Below are 19,094 nucleotides of genomic sequence, written 5' to 3' on the forward strand. Positions count from 1 at the left end.
TGACATTCTGTCTGCTCTGGATGGTGGTGATGTGTCAGTGCTTACCCTACTTGACCTTTCTGCAGCGTTCGACACGATTGACCATGTCACGCTTCTCCATAGACTCTGTACGGCATATCCGCTCCACCGCTAGCATGGCTTGAGTCCTACCTCATTGGCAGGACTCAGGCTGTGCTTGTCGATGGCCAGATGTCTGCTCCAGCCCCACTTTCTTTCGGCGTTCCTCAAGGTTCAGTACTCGGTCCCATCCTTTTCATCATGTACACTAAGCCCCTCTCCACACTGATTCATAACCACTCTGTTTTAAATCAGTCTTTTGCTGATGACACCCAGCTGTATAAACCCAGTCCCCCTGCAGAGACACATTCCGGCATCCAGACCATTCAGACATGCATCACTGATGTTAAATCTTGGATGGTCGATAACAAACTCAAGCTGAATGATGATAAGACTGAAGTCTTACTGTGCAAAAAGAAGAACACTACATTTCCCTCTCCCCAACCTGTTTCTGTTCAAATAGGCAATACCGACATTCTTTTCTCACCATCAGCTAGAAACCTTGGATTCACCCTTTCATCTGACATGACCCTTAACAAACATATATCTTTAGTCTGTAGAGCAGCTTATTTTGAGCTTCGTAAGATCAGCACCATTCGCCACACACTCTCCTCTCAAACAACTAACACTCTTGTCTGTGCCTTTGTTCTTTCTAAACTTGACTACTGCAACTCTCTTCTCTCTGGCTGTCCTCTGTACCTCCTGCATAAACTACAAAAAGTCCAAAACTCGGCAGCACGCCTCATTCTCAAAGCACGAAAACGAGATCACGCAATGTTCACCACTTCTTCACACACTGCACTGGTTACCTATTCAAGCCCGCATTGACTACAAACTGTAAACCCTCTGCTTTAACTTCTTTTCTGGCTCGTCTCCTGCTTACTTCTCTGAACTCCTCACCGTCTATTCTCCAGCAAGACAACTCCGTGCCTCTTCTGACTGTCGCATCCTTACCATTCCACACACCAAAACCAAAACATACGGACAACGCACTTTTACTTTCTGCGCACCCACACAATGGAATTCTCTCCCCTTTCACATCCGCCACTCTCAGTCACCCCAAGCATTCAAACGAGCACTTAAAACGCACCTCTTCAAGAAATACAACCCCTGATTTTGTTTTCTCAGTCCATCAGTAGGCTACATACATGTAGTGTATTTGTTGTTTTAGTGATAATGTATATAAACATCTAGGACTGTTTTCAGCATTGTTGATAACATGTTCTGTTTGATTAAGGGTATTCAGCTGGTATTTCCTTGTTTTTTACTACCTATTTTATTCATGTTTTTATTACTTAGTTAGTGAAAGAATCTTTTGTAATGTATGTGTGATGGTGTATGCTTTTAATTAAGCGTTGTCGACTATGAATGTAGATGTAAATGCTTGTATAACTGTGTTTTAATTTTAAATGTGTCAAGCGCAAAGAGCATAATTGTAAAGTTATGATGTGGCGCTATATAAATGCTCATTTATTATTATTATTATTATTGTTCTTCTTCTTCTATGTTTGAAGTGAGTTAACGGTGGGATGTTGTTGTTGTTGTTGCTCCTGCTATTGTTGTTGTTGTTGTTGTTATTGTTGTTGTTATTGTTGATGGTGGTGTTGTGTTGTTGTTGTTGTTGTTGTTGTTGTTGTTGTTGTTGTTGTTAGTGTACTTCTTCTTCTTCTTCATGCAAATATATGAAGTAGGACATTTTGGTGTGTAATTTCCTCCAAAGGTTGTTTCTCTCTTCGTTGTTATTTCAAACGTAAATGTCAGGTGAGAGTATTTGCATGAGAGCAACGCTTGTGTGTTTCTTTTAATTGATCTTATATTGTTGTCTTTACTAACTAATTAACTGTTGCGGTGTGATGTTGTTATTGTCGTCGTTGTTGATATCGGTGCTGGTGGTTGTAATGATGCTGGTGGTCATTGAATATAGTATGAAACCACTGATTGCGCTAGCTGCTTTGTCTAAAATGAGAAAATGAACCATGGCAAATTGCTTTCCTTTTTACGTTTTGTCAACTTTTGACTTAATTTTAACGTCGATCAGGAATCGAGGCCATTCCCAGAAAACTACAAGACAGATGTTTATGAAACTTTGCAAGTGCGGTCTTGCAAAAAATATCCCGACTTCGTGGGTTTTTTCTAATTTTTCGACAAATGACTTTGATGACGTCATATCTGGTTTTGCAAAAGTTGAGGCAGCACTGTCACGACCTCTTTTTTTTAAAGAAAATGAATTGAAATTGTGCTTAAACAATCTTCGCCTAAGTCCGGACAATGGGATTACAATGGGATTACATTACAGCTCGGAACTTTAAAAACTAATCAATTAGTTTGTTCATTAATGTTGTATTTACAAAGGATATTCAAATTCCAGATTTCACAATTGTTGCATTGTATCCTTTACCTTCTTCTGAATCCAAAACTGTGTACAAATGTTGTATTTGGATTAAAAACAAGCTAAACAAATCAAGAAAATTCGTGTTATGCAAATTGGGTTCATATGGCATGTGATACAGAGACAATATGTCGGCGCTGTTTCGGGGGTTTCGGCCAGCCAATATACATGTATGATTCACTAGTCTTAGTGAAAAAAAATGCGGTTCGTTCAGTTTCATTCTGTAATGTCCACAAATTGACTTAATGCATTGATTTTGCTTTATGAGACGTGTTTCTCTCACAGTGTTTCTCTGGAAGCAGTCCCGCACACACGCTATGTATGACAACACAATGAAGTGTAGAAATCAGGTTGATCTTCTCACTTTGTATTTTGAAATAAATACGAAATTATAAAGTTGTGAGTGAAAATGGAGTCTGTACGCGCTGTGTGTTGGCATGTGTTTGTCCAATATTTGTAAAATCCTTGAGTGATACAGGAAATTTACACATTTGCTGACATTTTCAGAGATTTTTGTAAAATTCCTGGTTTTGAGAATTTACTGTAACATATACACTTGTAGTTAAGCAGTAAAGTAGAGCGGGGTAAGCTGCAACACGTTTTGTTCAAATTGTCCCCTTGCAGTGCCTTACTACAAGACAGGACTCTCCTTACATCGGCTTGATGAGAAGTCGCTCGCCTTTAAGCAGCTCATGTTTCTTTTTGTCCAAAGCAAAAAGCGCTAGAGCTTTAACGTCACACAATAATATACCAATGCCCATTATTTTACAACTTGCCCTATAGGCGGGGTAAGTTGTAACAGTAGAGCTGGTTGTAGCCTTGTGTGCTTCCGTGTAACCATTGCTTTTATCCTGAAATCACACACTTATATCACACTAGATGAATACCCGCTTCGCCGGGTACGGCTTCGCCGGGAAGAAGTTGAACCGAATACCCGGCTGCGCCGGGGACCGGCTTTGCCGGGTGTACGCCGGCTTTGCCGGCGCACCGCACGAAGGAAGGGAGATAAACGCGTAAAGCACTGGAGAAAAGTAATACCCGGCTTCGCCGGGACAGTGACCTTCTAAAAATAGTAAAACGGGAATATGGATTGAGCGTTGTCGACAGTGACCTTCTAAAAATAGAAACGGGAATATGGATTGACGCCACACGAAGGAAGGGAGATAAACCCTGAAAACACTGGAAAAGATAAGGAAGAGTTACTGGGAATGGATCCAGAGAAAAACCAAAATCGGTTCAGCGCTGCGCGCTGAGAGCACGTGTTGAAATATCTCATCGACCAGGTTGTGTCCGGGGTGTACCTGAATATTGCCACCAAATTTGAAGAAAGAGATCCATCGAGAACTTTGGCCGTGCATCGCGGACACAAACACACACACACACACACACACACACAGACACAAGTCGTATATATATATATATATAGATGTTAGCAAGCCAACAACAGAGGAAACAAGAGCAACAACTTCAGTCACGACGACGACGTGTTGTGGAAATGGGAAAAAACGATGAAAATGTTAACCCTTCACATCTGGGCATGGTTTATTGGTAGAAATGTATTCATAAAATATATAGGCTATGTGAACAGAAATCGATGTCGTTTTTGTATCTTACGTCCGTAAAAAGAAGAGAAAAGCACTGGTTAATCAATAACAAAGTTGTCAAAAATGAGGTGAAGTTAGGTTTTAACACTGAGACAACCTGCTTCGTCAGTTGTTGTTACAACATACACTTCACTATACCTACCTTCTTTGACTTCATATAGTATCTGAATGCGAACCGGCACGGTTGGCCTAGTGGTAAGGCGTCCGTCACGTGATCGGGAGGTCGTGGGTTCGAACCCCGGCCGTGTCATACCTAAGACTTTAAAATTGGCAATCTAGTGGCTGCTCCGCCTGGCGTCTGGCATTATGGGGTTAGTGCTAGGACTGGTTGGTCCAGTGTCAGAATAATGTGACTGGGTGAGACATGAAGCCTGTGCTGCGACTTCTGTCTTGTGTGTGGCGCACGTTAAATGTCAAAGCAGCACCGCCCTGATATGGCCCTTCGTGGTCGGCTGGGCGTTACTCAAACAAACAAACAAACAAATCTGAATGCGTTGGTCGATGTCGTATCTGACTACATCATCGCAACACTGAGTAATAAGTTTACTTTTGCTCCAGAACTTTATTTCATCAAAACTGTCAGTGAAAACAGCACAAATAAAAGAATAGCAACAAACTCCAACATTTACTTTCAGACCAAAAAAACGGGGTTTCCTCCTATACAAGTGCGTACATTTTGGCGAGTTGTAGGGCGGGGGGGGGGGGGGGAGGTAATTTCCTGAATATTTTTCAATAGTAATTAAATCTGGTATGGGATGTGCGCATATGCCAGTTTAAACGTTTCGCCCGGAACACTATTTTATTAATAATAATTTTTTTTAATTGTTTGAACATACTTTATTTCTAAATGTTATATTCCATTATCTTACACACAAAAACCGTACAATTTCTGCTGCCTTAGTGATTAAAAGAGTCAAAGAGTGTCCCCTTTTTTTTACATCCATTATCTTTTTCCGTGCCTGCTTTTGTTAAGTTTATTTACTTTAGCCACAGAGTTTTCTTTCAGTTCCTCTTTAATTTGCAGTGAATACTTTGTCTCTTTGCAAATGTTACGAAATAGGGTTTGTCTTCTTTTACTAAAGCATTATATCTACTTCCCTGAGGTAACGGGAAAAATAAAACATTTGCATTTAAAGCAAACCTTTACATTAAAACTTTTTTTGCAATCTTATTTATTGAAAATCTGTTCAACATTCTTAGACATGGTTCGGACTTAGGGATTACATTTCATCTTTGAAGCTTCATGATGTTATTTATAAATCAATATTCTGCCTCAAATTAGATGTGTACTGGTCTTGCTTGTAGGCTACATGGGATACGAGCATCCATTAACGTAGACACATACCACAAATCTGGCCAGGTTTGTGCACGGGGAACGAGCATCCCTTCACGCAGACACATGTAACAAATCTGGCCAGGTCTGTACACGGGGAACGAGCATCCCTTCACGCAGACACATGTAACAAATCTGACCAGACTTGTACACGGGGAACGAGCATCCCTTCACGCAGACACATGTAACAAATCTGGCCAGACTTGTACACGGGGAACGAGCATCCCTTCACGCAGACACATGTAACAAATCTGGCCAGACTTGTACACGGGGAACGAGCATCCCTTCACGCAGACACATGTAACAAATCTGGCCAGACTTGTACACGGGGAACGAGCATCCCTTCACGCAGACACATGTAACAAATCTGGCCAGACTTGTACACGGGGAACGAGCATCCCTTCACGCAGACACATGTAACAAATCTGGCCAGACTTGTACACGGGGAACGAGCATCCCTTCACGCAGACACATGTAACAAATCTGGCCAGGTTTGTGCACGGGTAACGAGCATCCCTTCACGCAGACACATGTAACAAATCTGGCAAGACTTGTACACGGGGAACGAGCATCCCTTCACGCAGACACATGTAACAAATCTGGCCAGGTTTGTGCACGGGAAACGAGCATCCCTTCACGCAGACACATGTAACAAATCTGGCCAGGTTTGTACACGGGGAACGAGCATCCCTTCACGCAGACACATGTAACAAATCTGGCCAGGCCTGTACACGGGGAACGAGCATCCCTTCACGCAGACACATGTAACAAATCTGGCCAGGTTTGTACACGGGGAACGAGCATCCCTTCACGCAGACACATGTAACAAATCTGGCCAGACTTGTACACGGGGAACGAGCATCCCTTCACGCAGACACATGTAACAAATCTGGCTAGGTTTGTGCACGGGTAACGAGCATCCCTTCACGCAGACACATGTAACAAATCTGGCCAAACTTGTACACGGGGAACGAGCATCCCTTCACGCAGACACATGTAACAAATCTGGCCAGGTTTGTACACGGGGAACGAGCATCCCTTCACGCAGACACATGTAACAACTCAGGCCAGGTTTGTATACGGGGAACGAGCATCCCTTCACGCAGACACATGTAACAACTCAGGCCAGGTTTGTATACGGGGAACGAGCATCCCTTCACGCAGACACATGTAACAAATCTGGCCAGGTTTGTGCACGGGAAACGAGCATCCCTTCTAGGACTGTTTTCAGCATTGTTGATAACATGTTCTGTTTGATTAAGGGTATTCAGCTGGTATTTCCTTGTTTTTTACTACCTATTTTATTCATGTTTTTATTACTTAGTTAGTGGAAGAATCTTTTGTAATGTATGTTTGATGGTGTATGCTTTTAATTAAGCGTTGTTGAATATGAATGTAGATGTAAATGCTTGTATAACTGTGTTTTAATTTTAAATGTGTCAAGCGCAAAGAGCATAATTGTAAAGTTATGATGTTGCGCTATATAAATGCTCATTTATTATTATTATTATTATTATTATTATTATTATTATTATTATTATTATTATTATTATTATTATTATTATGTAACAAATCTGGCCAGATTTGTACACGGGGAACGAGCATCCCTTCACGCAGACACATGTAACAAATCTGGCCAGGCCTGTACACGGGGAACGAGCATCCCTTCACGCAGACACATGTAACAAATCAGGCCAGGCCTGTACACGGGGAACGAGCATCCCTTCACGCAGACACATGTAACAAATCTGGCCAGACTTGTACACGGGGAACGAGCATCCCTTTACGCAGACACATGTAACAAATCTGGCCAGACTTGTACACGGGGAACGAGCATCCCTTTACGCAGACACATGTAACAAATCTGGCCAGACTTGTACACGGGGAACGAGCATCCCTTTACGCAGACACATGTAACAAATCTGGCCAGACTTGTACACGGGGAACGAGCATCCCTTCACGCAGACACATGTAACAAATCTGGCCAGGTTTGTACACGGGAAACGAGCATCCCTTTACGCAGACACATGTAACAAATCTGGCCAGACTTGTACGTGGTATACGAGCATCCCTCCACGTAGAAAAATACCAACATCTACAGGCTGGCTGCTGTCATTACAGAGTGGGAATACTTTGCTGAATTAATGTTCTATATTACACCTTTGTCAGTCTTTAAATTCTAATTCAGAAAAGAAATCTCCGCGCTGCGCGTGCATGACGCAGCAAGACTGTACTTTTTTTGGGTGTGTGCCCAAGAAGAAGGATGAATCTATCCTATGTATATACAAAAATATATATATATAAAATATATAAAAAATGCCAGGCCAGATCAATGGTGGTCAATATGATGGGTTGCGCTGGAAGGACGGTAGCTTTTAAAAAAAACCGTGTGGGACTGGTCGTTCAATCAGATATCTTAAACGTAAGGGAAGACAGACCCAGCAAAAGGCAGGCGGTGCAACTTTTTCAGGCAAAGAGATAGCTAAGAGCTGACCATTATTTTTCTTCTTCGTCATTTCTAAAAGTTTCCGCTCACAATGTAATATTGTTTTCATTCTTTTCTCCCTCGTCGGATTAGCGCCGACGGATGTCGCCGGTTATTTTTCCGACATTTTTTTCTGGTATTTTAATAATAATAATAGTGGCAAGCTTATATAGCGCGAACCATGGGGTTAACCCACGCTCTCCGCGCTTTACATCAAACTGAACAATGCAATACATGTTTACAATAAATAGTATCCTAGTTCATACAGTAGTGTAAATGCCATAATGCATTAATTATACAAACAACAACATCCAAAGAAAAACACACACTCACACAAGTTAAAGCTAAGTACATAGTAAGAAAAATAATATGTTAAATCACTATATCATAGTCATAGCACACGCACACACACACGCACACACCCACACACACACACACACACACACACACACGCACACACAGCGCAGTCGATCACACCCACACACACAAACACAAGCGTGAAGCGATAGTACAGGGTATTGAAAAAGCGGATCAGGGATCTAAATAGATTTTGAAAAGATGGGTCTTTTCTAAAACGGTTTTCACCATTGGATAGAGCATAAAAAACTCTTTAGGGAGATTTTCCGGTTGGTATTTCATATGTAACCGTGTGCCGAAACACTGCGATCACCTCGGGAAGCGAAGTGCAATCAAACAGGATTGAAAATGTTAGGGCTAATTTCTTAGCCCTATAAAAACTGTTATGCAAACCCGAAGGTTTCCATGAACATACAGACAATCGGAAACCACCAGACCCCATCACAAACAGAATTCTACAATAGGCTACACCGGTGTTGACTTAAAGGCCAACAACTCGGGTGCAGAGTCTGCTGTGAAAGGAGCGGTAGCCTCCCCTGTCACACATATAATAGAACATGAACTCTGAGGTGGCAATCGCAAACAATGACTCGTTTCGAGGACGAGAATGCCTTTTGTGTGTCATATTTTCCTCTCTTATTTTCCCCCGAAACATAATGTACCCTTCGAGCTTGTACAAATGAATCAATGGCTGAAATATCTGCAACATCAAGTTGGGAAACGCACGCTTTGTCTTTGCACGATTTATTTCTTTTCGGTTCCTGCAGCCTTTCGGTGAAAAATCAAAATCCGAAACATTGTCCTTGCAAGAATTATGTCTTTTTTAACTTCCCTTATTGGCAATACCGTTGTTAACCATGCATAGACATTCCCTGTGAGGCACTGCACACGGGAATATCCTTCAGAAGCTATTGCTCTTGTTTTCAGAATGACTAAACGAAGTTTTTATATTTCGTTACAAAGTGAAAATCGATATATGAACACTGAGTCAAGTATAACTTACGTGGTAGTCACAGTTAAATGAACCTTTCTTTCCGTGTAACACAGCATGTCCGCCAACACAGATCTGTCCCGGGTTTTACATGGGTCAAGAGCATCCTTCCACTTGAACAAATATCAAAATTCAACGTCCTTTGATACTTTCAGTGCAAAAAATGGATTTAAAGCAACAAAAATACAAATGAAAATCTAACTCTGCTCAGCACGCAGGCAGGCTGTTAATCTAATTATGTTCATACTCAGGGGTGCCCCCATTCTGTGAAAAGGCCTGCTGGATGTATTCTCGTGTAAGCAATTATTATCACAGTCTTATTCAAGATTTTGCATAAGATAAGAACTTCGTTTCAAAAAATCAAGTAGGCTCGCTCCTTTCAAATTATGTGTTTTTGCGCATTGCTTGAAAATCTTTCGACTGAAATATTGATCTGGCCTTGTGCGACCACTTTTACGCACAATCATTTTTCATTTGTCACGCAAGTTTTATCACGCCATGCGGGGCCGGAGGGATCCAAGGAGCGATAAATGGTTTCTAGGCAGGCCTTTATGACTTATTTAATCGATACTAGTGACAAAGGCATTATAACTGTTTTCGCCAAATTGCTACAACCTGCTACAGCTAGCCTATTGTGCCAAGCATGTCAAAAGCTCAAGTTAAACTCAAGACCAACAAACTCGCAATGACACTGAAGGAATAAGGGATGCAACCGAATAGTCATTTTAAGGTGAGAACTATGGCAATCCGTTTGTAAAGAACTCAAAGTTTGTGTGTTTGATCTAAATAATGCATTATTTATTTAAATAATGAATTATTTAGATCATACACACAAAAACTTAGTTTCTTTACAAACGGATTGCCATATATCTCATCTCCAAAGCTTTTCCAGCTCAGACTTAAAGAGCCGACTGTCAGAAATAGAGTGCTGTCGTCGACAAACATGCAATATTTGAACCATTACTTTCTGTAAGAGTTAGACATTCATTTATACAACAGTAGCAGTTTTCCTATTCTAATTTGTTTTGTTTTTGTTGCTTAACGCCCAGCCGACCACGAAGGGCCATATCAGGGCGGTGCTGCTTTGACATATAACGTGCGCCACACACAAGACAGAAGTCGCAGCACAGGCTTCATGTCTCACCCAGTCACATTATTCTGACACAGGACCAACCAGTCCTAGCACTAACCCCATAATGCCAGACGCCAAGCGGAGCAGCCACTAGATTGCCAATTTTAAAGTCTTAGGTATAACCCGGCCGGGGTTCGCACCCACGACCTCCCGATCACGGGGCGGACGCCTTACCACTAGGCCAACCGTGCCGGTCCCCTATTTTAAATGAGTTCTATTCAAATTCATCATTTGCCGGCGAAAAACTATACATATTGTAGGTAGGAACAAAAATACGTACTTTAAATTCTGTAAGCTAACGTCTATTTTCTGTCCGGCATTGGAGATATGATGTGAGGTGTGTGCACTTTTCTCTAAATGTGACCCTCCACCACGAAATGACTCGCATGTCACCTTTGCATGATTTTCATATGTTTACATTTCCCTAAAGAATTGTTTATGCTCTATCCAATGGTGAAAACCGTTTAAGAAAAGAGCGAAAATTGTTTGAGTTATAAGCATGTGACTAAGGTGACCCTCAAACTGTTACCAGACATTCCCCGGACTTATATTAAGCCTAGCGCAGAACCACGCGAGGTGACATGCGACTCATTTCGTGGTGGAGGGTCACAAATTAACGCTGATATCTAGTCTCCCTCGCATTGTTTGTTCCCAAGTGCCTGTACTTCTAAAATCTGTCTGCTGTCTAAACTAACCTTCTTTACCTAAACTGCCAGCCTGACTGATCTCTAAGTAGGAAAGTCACGAGAAGAAAGACGACTTCCACAAGACACGAAAATCACTCGGATGGATACACGAAGCCCACACTTGGTTGAACTTTTCCACAACTACTGTAGAAAGTGACTAGTCAAGGCGAATACATGAGAATCTAGTCATGTCAAGACCCTTGCTAAAAACGCCATTTTGGACGGCCCTGATTCCCCATCAGCTGATGGGTTTTTTCACGTCAAGTGTAGATTGATTGTGCGATTGTGTGTTTTGTCACAACAGTCCCGCAGCTATCAGAAGTCCACAACCAATCGTGTGATACACAAGTGCGTAAGACCCTGTCGTATCCCGGATGTAGCCTGTCAACACACGCACAAAAAGAATCAGTAACGCCGCCCGATAAATGTTTTTCGCGTTCTTTTATACTCAAACAAGGTGAGATATGCTGATACGCTGTTGAGCCATTGCTTTTAGTCTGACATTTATAGTAAAGGTAAGTAGTTCCCATCTCTCTCTCTCTCTCTGTCTCTCTCTGTCTCTCTGTCTGTCTGTCTCTCTCTCTGTCTCTCTGTCTGTCTCTCTCTCTCTCTCTCTCTCTCTCTCTCTCTCTCTCTCTCTCTCTCTCTGTAAAAAGTTCCATGAAGATAATAAATAGGGGAAGGGCCCTTAATATGGACCACTTTTTGTTTCATGTTGATAACTAGCTTGTTTTCTTGCGAAGAAGTCTCATTTTGTGTTTGGTAGTCCTTCTCTCTTAGGTTTACCGTTAGGCCTAATTAATTAGAGTGAAATAGCTTTGATAGACATTCAACAAAAAATAAATACAGAAAAAATCACAAAGGGTCCATATTAGGAGCCTGGGCGCCTAATATGGACCAGTGAAGCGGCCTTCACGAATCACTGTCAAAAGCCCCCTTTACTTCAAAATGACATCCCAGCAAACAATTTTACGTTGTATTCACGTTATATTCACGTTGGGTTACGTTGGGTTTACGTTGCGTTTCAACGTTTTTTTACGTAGATTTGTATGGACGAAATCACGCGGGAATAACGTTGGAAAACAACGTTGCATTTTACGTGACACCAACGTGAATGCAACGTGAATTATTGGTGGAGGTGGATTGTTCGTAAAAACATTACGTGAATTCTACGTTGTCACAACGTGAATTTTTGGTTGTGGTTGTGGTTTGGTTGAAATTGCGTTGCATTTTTACGTAATGTCCACGTGAATGGGACGTAACATTTAGGTCAAGAATTACGTGAATTCTACGTTGACACAACGTGAAAGTTGAGTTTTGGTGCATTTTTCGTTATAAAATTGACGTGAATTACACGTCGACACAACGTGAATTTTTGGTTGTGGTTGTGGTTTGGTTTGATTTCGACGTGAATTTTTGAGAGTGAATGTAGGTTTTGGTAAATGTATCCACGCACACACACCAACTTTCACACTCAGTCACAGATCATAAGGACTATTACATGTAAGAGCATAAACTCAAGATACGATCAACAATTTTATTTCATAACAAAAACATGCATATTATGTTGCGGAGAAATTAAAAATGCACGCAGCTTAGCAGGTGGTCCTCTTCTCCCAGGCAGTCCTCTATGCGCCTCTTTGATGCTGGTCGCCAAACAAAGCAAAGACAGCACATTGATCAGTATTAGTGACACCAGAGCCTCCATATTGTCTGGAGCAGAAATACACATCTTTTCAACTTAGGTCACTTTTTAGTCACTTTCCACTGCCTACTATGTCTCTGGCCTACTGCCAACTGAGTGTTGACACTTTCTTTCTTTATTTGGTGTTTAACGTCAACCATTCAAGGTTATATCGCGACGGAGGGAAGGGGGGAGATGGGATAGAGCCACTTGTCAATTGTTTCTTGTTCACAAAAGCACTAGTCAAAAATTTGCTCCAGGGGCTTGCAACGTAGTACAATATATATTACCTTACTGGGAGAATGCAAGTTTCCAGTACAAAGGACTTAACATTTCTTACATACTGCTTGACTAAAATCTTTACAAACATTGACTATTCTGTACAAGAAACACTTAACAAGGGTAAAAGGAAAAACAGAATCCGTTAGTCGCCTCTTACGACATGCTTGGGAGCATCGGGTAAATTCTTCCCCCTAACCCGCGGGGGGTAGTGTTGACACTACATGTATTTCTTTTTAATATATGAAATAAAGCATTATATGTCCCTTCTTCGTTGTTGTGTCAGATTTAGGCCGCAAGCCAAAACAACAAAAGACTGTGTGCCAGTGTGTATTCCTTCCATAAGAAATGAAGTATTTCAAACGAAAATTGATCGTTTCAGAACAGTTTGGGGGTATTTTATTTGTATTTGCATCATAAAGACATTTGACCTGGAACAGTCTGGAAGGGAAACTGTCTTTAATCTGTGTACAAGAATTAAATGTTTGTAATTGTCCAAACACAAATAACATCCGTTACTGCTATATATATATATATACTAGACAACAACACCCGTAAGCAGTGAACGATGCATATGCTAATCATGAGGCAAGAAATGAATGTGGCAAGTTTGATTCAACTTTGACCCGCTCTAAATCCCATTGTACACAGGAGCGGTGTCCGTCTGTCTCCCTGAGGATAAAAGGGCTCACAGTTTCCAAAACTTGTGATCAAAATCAAAGTCTTTCAGTAACCTGGAAAGCTACTAAGAGTGCTGTTTCAATTATCCCCTGATCGCCGTAGGTCGAAGTTGAGGACTATCAAGTGTATAGGGAGGGGTAGGGGGAGGGTGGAAGGGAATTGTTACGACACGACTTTGTCGTGTAAAAAGGAAATGATGGGTGGCACGCGGATATCCGTGGGATGTTCAGACATGGAAATTGCTCGAAATAACGATTTTCTATTAAACTCATAGCTCATGGATTTCCATTAAGTACTTTAACCCCGCGTTGTACTTGAAGTTTGTTTGTTTGTTTATTTGTTTGCTTAACGCCCAGCCGACCACGAAGGGCCATATCAGGGCGGTGTCCGACACCTAGTGTGAAAACAATCGTTCTATAGTCCAACATATTTCTGCCCCTTTTCCGGTTTAACCCCCAAATAACAACAACTACAACAACGACAGCAAGAGCGACGACGACGACAACAAAATGTTGGAACCAAATTGAAATCATTGCAAACAAGACACCAGCAAATGTCGGACACCTACATGGTGGTTTTCAAGTTCCTCATTTTGTAACATGTCCCCATACAACACTTTACTTATTGATCTTGTTATTTGGTTAGTTCATTTGTAATTAATGTTAAAGTTCCTAATTTGTTATCTAAATTTCGCCATAACGCATTTATTAACTCATTCATTTATGAACTTATTTATGTATCATTTCCCTATTCGTCTATTTGTTTATTTTTTTAATTCATTTATTTCGGCATGTAGGTATTTCGGTTGTAAGCAATTCAGTTATAATAAAAAAAATTCACCCATTATTAGAAAGGGGAAAAAAATTGGAATGTCGGGAGCACATTCCAAGTTGATCCCTTTTTTAACTAAAAATAGCGCACGTTATTACTAACAATGTTCTTGTACAAGCTTATAAAATATAAACCCCACATGTTAAAATACATTGACAACTACAAAGTGGGAAATTACAACGACGGTCAACAGTCAGAGTTATATGTATTGCTTGCAAGCCTGTCCGCCCTGTGTCCAAGATATCCTCCATGCACTGGCATGGTCCCAAGAGGACACACTTATTACTCAACAGTAAATTTCAGTAAGCCTTTGGTCGGACTCTGTCATTTGTATGTTTGTGAATGTCACAGAAAAAAAACCACAACACCCAAGATCACGGAAGCGTGATTAACCATTCAGTCAATTTACATCCGCTTTCATTTCACCTAAGAGGGAGAGGAAGGTGTTTTGTTAATTTTCTATTGCTGGTACTCGCACGTGTCCAAAGTGTGTGGGAAAAAGAACAAGTCGCGTAAGGCGAAATTACTACATTTAGTCAAGCTGTGGAACTCACAGAATGAAACTGAACGCACTGCATTTTTTCACAATGACCGTAGTCCGCCGCTTGTGCAAAACGGAGTGAAACTGACGAGCCTGTTCAGCGCGGTAGTGGTTTCGCTGTGCTGCATAGCACGCTTTTCTCTTCGTTTAAATTTTCTGAGCGTGTTTTTAATCCAAACATATCATATCTATATGTTTTTGGAATCAGGAACCCACAAGGAATAAGATGAAATTGTTTTTAAATCGATTTCGGAAATTCAATTTTGATCATAATTTTTATATTTTTAATTTTCAGAGCTTGTTTTTAATCCAAATATAACATATTTATATGTTTTTGCAATCAGAAAATAATGAAGAATAAGATGAACGTAAATTTGGATCGTTTTTTTTTACAATTTTCAGATTTTTAATGACCAAAGTCATTAATTAATTTTTAAGCCACCAAGCTGAAATGCAATACCGAAGTCCGGCCTTTGTCGAAGATTGCTGGGCCAAAATTTCAATCAATTTGATTGAAAAATGAGGGTGTGACAGTGCCGCCTCAACTTTTACAAAAAGGCGGATATGACGTCATCAAAAGTATTTATCGAAAAAAAGAAAAAAACATCCGGGGATATCATTCCCAGGAACTCTCATGTCAAATTTCATAAAGATCGGTCCAGTAGTTTGGTCTGAATCGCTCTACACACACACACAGACAGACAGACAGACAGACACACACACATTCACCAGGACCCTCGTCTCGATTCCCCCTCTATGTTAAAACATTTAGTCAAAACTTGACTAAATGTAAAAAGTAAAGGGATGTTTTGCGCAAACGGTAACATGACAGACAATTGATTACGGTCATCAAAGCAGACGAATTCTGTCTATCCCTGGCTTGAGGATTTGAGTGATTTATGGCCCGCAAGTGGGTGTCAAAAGGGGGTGGAGGGGGCCGACAAAGGTCACCACGGCTGTGAACTGAGGCGAAGAGGGGGTTGGGGGGAGGGGGGTTGGGGGTGAAAGGAGGAGTGAGTTTGGGTGGCAGAAACAAGACGATAAAGTTGTTTATTGATTGTTTCACAGTTGTGATGTTTTACTAATGTAGCTAAACTCGGAGGCAAAAGAAACGCAAATAAAGGATGCGTTAATTAAACCTTTATGGACTTGAAATAAAAAGAAAATAATGATACTAGCATGTTCTGCGCGTGTTGTTTTAGCGGTCTTATCTTGTCAGAACCGTGTTTGCCGTTATCTGGGTCACACGTGAGGTCTTGTTGACGGGGATCCCAAACCGTCATGGGGACCACTTTCAGCACATGCACAATGTGGAAAAGCAGCTTTTCGTGTTCAGGGTGTTCAGGCAAGCTGTACCGTACTCACAAAACTGTTACAACATTCATTTCTGCGACACAGGCGCGATGCCGAGACTCACCAGATCAGCGCCAACAGGCGATCGGGAGACCTGATGCCTGACAATCAGTTCAGCAAGTTGCTAGGGCATTTGGAGTAAATGTCACCACGGTTTATCGCCTGCAGCAACGTTTTCATGCCCCTAACAGTACCTGCGACTTACCAGGACGTGGCAGACCCCGGGTAACAACATCCCGACAAGATCGCCATCTTGTCCATCAACACCAGTGAGATGCACTCGAAACTGCTGCCAACACAGCCCGTAACACATTTGGGGTGCATGGACAACCCGTCAGTGCCAGAACTCTACGCCGACGCCTTGGTGGGCAGAACCTGGTAAATCGGCGTCCTGCTCGACGTCCTGTCTTGACAGCTCAGCATCGCCTGGATCGTCTAGCCTGGGCCCAGCAGCATGCCCACTGGCGCCATCGGGACTGGCGGAGGGTTCTTTTTTCGGACGAGAAGCGCTTTTGCCTGGAACCTGGCGATGGGCGTGTCCGGATCTGGCGAAGACCTGGACAGCGGTTTGCTAACAATAACATCCTACAGCATGATAGATGGGGAGGTGCCAGCGTCATGATATGGGGCGCCATTGGTGTCAATAAGCGAGTGGGACCTGTCGTCTTTCAGAACGTCGGCCAAGGTCATGGGAATGGTGTCAATGCAGACCGCTACATCAATCAAGTCAAGTTCCAATTGTCCAGAGGTACCGGAACTGCCTGTTCCAGCAAGACAATGTCCGTCCCCATACTGCACGTGCTACCCAGGACAGGTTGCGTCACAACAGCGTGAACATTCTGCCTCATCCTGCTCGATTCCGGATCTCAACCCAATCGAACGCTTTTGGGACATCATGTAAAGAAGGATTAATGCCCTTGCCCGGAGGCGAATTTGCGATTCCTAAACGCCCCACTGAACGACTGACGTCACATGTCGCTTCGGCCTATTTTGGCCGGGAGGTCATTCTGGGCTAGTCAGTTTTGACCCCCCCCCCCCCCCCCCATGTCAATTTTGACCCCCCTTCAAACTTTAAGAATGAGTACATTAAGACCTTTAGAAACAATATTTATGCTGCCCGGAGACCCCGCACAGCATCAGAACTGTGTGCTGCCGTGACCCAGGTGTGGGCTCAGGTCCCTCAGCAGCAAATTAATTACCTCGTCCTCTCCATGTACCGGAGGTGCGCCACACATCAACGCCCAGGGAGGAGCAACACGCTATTGACTTTCAACAGTCTTCAAACAGTGTTCAGTGGAACATGGCACGTCATCAATCAATGAGGCTTATATCGCGCATATTCCGTGGGTACAGTTCTAGGCGCTCAGCAGTGATGCCGTGTGAGATGAAATTTTATACGGCCAGTAATTGCAGCCATTTCGGCGCATATTTACCTTTCACGGCCTATTATTCCAAGTCACACGGGTATAGGTAGACAATTATTAACTGTGCCAAAGCAATTTTGCCAGGAAAGACCCTTTTGTCAATCGTGGGATCTTTAATGTGCACACCCAATGTAGTGTACACGGGGGGGGGAGTTCGGACACCGAAGAGAGTCTGCACACAAAGTTGACTCTGAAATAAATTTCCGCCGAACCTGGGATCGAACTCACGCTGACAGCGGCCAACTGAATACAAATCCAGCGCGCTACCAACTGAGCTATATCCCCGCCCATATCCCCGTCATGCTCTCATCCCAATACACTTTTCTGTATGGTTTATGTATCGGTCAATTCGTGTCCTTGTTATTGTTAACCCGAAATAATCAATTCGACTTTAAAATTCATGGGTAACCCATCTTCACTGCAGCATTTGCGTTTCTTTTGCCTCTGAGTTTATGTGTAATTCTGGAATAAACATTGTGTATGATGCTTGGTTTGCTGTCAGCTTCTTTTTACATTTAGTCAAGTTTTGACTAAATGTTTTAACGTAGAGGGGGGAATCGAGACGAGGGTTGTGGTGTATGTGTGTGTGTGTGTGTGTGTGTGTGTGTGTGTGTGTGTGTGTGTGTGTGTGTGTGTGTGTGTGTGTGTGTGTGTGTGTGTCTGCCTGTCTGTCTGTCTGTCTGTGTGTGTGTGTAGAGCGATTCAGACCAAACTTTCAATCAATTTAATTGAAAAATGAGGGTGTGACAGTGCTGCCTCAACTTTTACAAAAAGCCGGATATGACGTCATCAAAGGTATTTATCGAAAAAATGAAAAAAACGTCCGGGGATATCATACCCAGGAACTCTCATGTCAAATTTCATAAAGATCGGCCCAGTAGTTTAGTCTGAATCGCTCTACACACACATACACAGACACACACACACACACACACACACACACACACACACACACACACACACACACACACACATACACCACGACCCTCGTCTCGATTCCCCCCCTCTATGTTAAAACAAGTCGCATAAGGCGAAATTACTACATTTAGTCAAGCTGTGGAACTCACAGAATGAAACTGAAAGTAGTCCGCCGCTATTCCGACAAGGAATAAGATGAAATAGTTTTTAAAACGATTTCGGAAATTTAATTTTAATCATAATTTTTAAATGTTTAATTTTCAGAGCTTGTTTTTAATCCGAATATAACAAATTTATATGTTGTGGAATCAGAACATGATGAAGAATAAAATAAAAGTAATTTTGGATC

This window comes from Littorina saxatilis, linkage group LG6 (genome assembly GCF_037325665.1).
Source record: "Littorina saxatilis isolate snail1 linkage group LG6, US_GU_Lsax_2.0, whole genome shotgun sequence".
Lineage (NCBI taxonomy): Eukaryota > Metazoa > Mollusca > Gastropoda > Littorinimorpha > Littorinidae > Littorina > Littorina saxatilis.